Source organism: Octopus bimaculoides, chromosome 11 (genome assembly GCF_001194135.2).
Source record: "Octopus bimaculoides isolate UCB-OBI-ISO-001 chromosome 11, ASM119413v2, whole genome shotgun sequence".
Classification (NCBI taxonomy): domain Eukaryota; kingdom Metazoa; phylum Mollusca; class Cephalopoda; order Octopoda; family Octopodidae; genus Octopus; species Octopus bimaculoides.
The window spans coordinates 44607924-44610514 of NC_068991.1; the positions used below are offsets into that span (position 1 = coordinate 44607924).

Here is a 2591-nt window from a genome sequence, read left to right on the forward strand (position 1 = left end):
TGTGTATGTGTGTGTGTGTGTGTGTGTGCGTGTGTGTGTGCATGCATGTAAATAGAATAAAAGAATAGACAAGCAAGCTACAGGTACTGAATCAGATTATAACATATTTATACAAAATCTAGTGAAAAACAAATGCATAAAGGAGTATAAAAATCAGGAAGTCAGTAAAAATTTGATTATGGGATGTTCTTAAAAGTTGCAATGTAATCAGGTAGAATTATAGGAAAAGGCAGAAGATAAGTCCATAGTATTGATATGAGATATTTTGGCATGCAGATGAAGGTTATCACAAGGACAGTCTTGAAACTGAAAGAAAAATATGCTGTGCAGAATAATCCTTACAGCTGTTTCAACAATTGTTGTATAATTGGTGCAATTTTCTGCATCCAAATCTTTGTGGCAACCAATTCTATCTTTAGAAGGATAATGGGTAGAAACTCACTAAAGAAATGAATATATAAAGGGAGAGGCAGATTTATAGAAGTGAGCATACATGAAGAGGGGCAGATTTATTAAGGTTAAAACTAGAGGAAGATATGTAAGTAAGTGCCACCATTAAGTTTAAGTGTCAATATTTAACTCACCTTAACTTATTTATTTCTGCAAAAACACAAAAATCTATCTCACTAGCTAACTGCATAAATAAATAATAAAGAATAATAGTATACCATATAGTATTACTTGGACTCTCATTGATACTGGAATGCCATATCAGAGCAATAATGCTCATGCAATTTATGCTTGAAAGGGTCTATGCAGATCTTAATGCATAACCTCATTACCTATCAAATTGTCAGAAAAGCTATTACCACTTGTGTTCAGATTCTTTGAAACTTTCCAATTTTATCATAGATCAAAGTGTCCTGCCATAAATATATTCACACAACTCATATCCACATAAATACTAGGCTCCTTCATTAACTAACTGCCACATATCTTCCTCCATTTCTCACATTAAACAATACTTGATTCTTATTTCTCTTACCTACATTTTGAAATCCTTATTGACCAAACCCCTCAAAGCAATAAATTATACCATACACATTATCCTACTTTCCTTGATTTAATAAATTGCTGCATACTTCATATGAACTTTTTACCATTGGTCTAGACCTACCACACAGATAGCTCATCTGAATTTATATATATATATATATATATATATGTCATCTTTTAGTATCCTACTCCACATCCCATTAACTTTAAGTTCTATATCACACTTCACCACCTCCTGACAGACTGGCCAAACTAATAACCCCTAATCCTCCCCACTTCACAGCTACACTTCTATGTCCCATCCTTCCCATATCATCTCCATGAGTACATCTAGCTCCTATCTATATAATCACATAGCATTTCTTATTTACATATCTTCCTCTGGATTTAGACCTTAATAAATCTGCTCCTCCTCATTTATATTCATTTCTTCAACAAGCTTCAATCCACTAACCTTCCAAAGATGGAATAGGTTGCTATAAAATTAGGATGCAGGTAACATACAGAGAACTGTATCAATTATGCACCATTCTTGAAACAACTGTGAAGGAAATCTGCACAACATTTTTCTTTCAGTTCCAAACTATGTCATATCAATACTATAGACTTACCTTCTGCCTCTTCCTGGAGTCTACCTGTTTACATTGCAACTATTAAGAACTTCACATAATGGAACTTTTACTGACCTCCTACTATTTATACTCTTTTATGCATTTAGATTTTTCTCTGTATGGTGTATGAACATGACAAAATATGATTCAGTACCTGTTGTTTGCCTGTCTTTTTGTTCTGTTATACACATACCAACTATATTGATACATTGCCTATAGCTAGTTTCACTTAGGCAGCAACCACATCCATAAATTTGAAGTTGGAGTTTAGGCACAAATTTGACTTAAGCACTAATTGCATGTACCTATTATCTTACATCATTTGACATTGTATTACACACAAATCTGATATATATATACACACACACACATACACCCACATTATATGCATATATATATATATATATATATATATATATATATATCATCATACATAGATATATATGTATATATTACATATGTTTACAAATACAAATTCTATTGAAATTCTTACACTCATGTATGTATTTATGTATTTAGTATTTGAATGTGAATTAAGCATACATATCCACACATGCAAACACATATATGCACCCATTTTTGTGTACCGTTGTATATCCTCAAGCAACATACATTTGTGTGTAAATGTGTTTGTGTCTATATCTAAATGTTACTGCTTGATTACAAAGTCATATTTGTTGATGATGATAGTAGTAGTAATAATAATAATAATAATAATGTGTCATGCTTTGGCCATTTTAATAAAAATGCAATACTGAAATAATGTATAGTAAAAAAAATCAGATATATTTCCATTTTTCAAGTAGCTAAAAAAATACATGCAGGTAACTTCCCAGAAGCTGTAGAAAAACATTTAGAGCTAATAATGATAATAATAATGATAATAATAATAATAATAATAATAATAATAATAATAATAATAATAATAATAATAATAATAATAATAATAATAATAATAATAATAATAATAATAATAATAATAAT

General features: G+C 30.1%; 1 protein-coding gene across 7 annotated transcripts in view; it reads right to left on the bottom strand.

Annotated features, from left to right (window-relative positions):
• The window catches only part of LOC106869495 (sodium channel protein para), a 383297-nt gene that overhangs the window by 88676 nt on the left and 292030 nt on the right, over positions 1 to 2591 (bottom strand). The gene's annotated exons all lie outside the window — the stretch shown is intronic.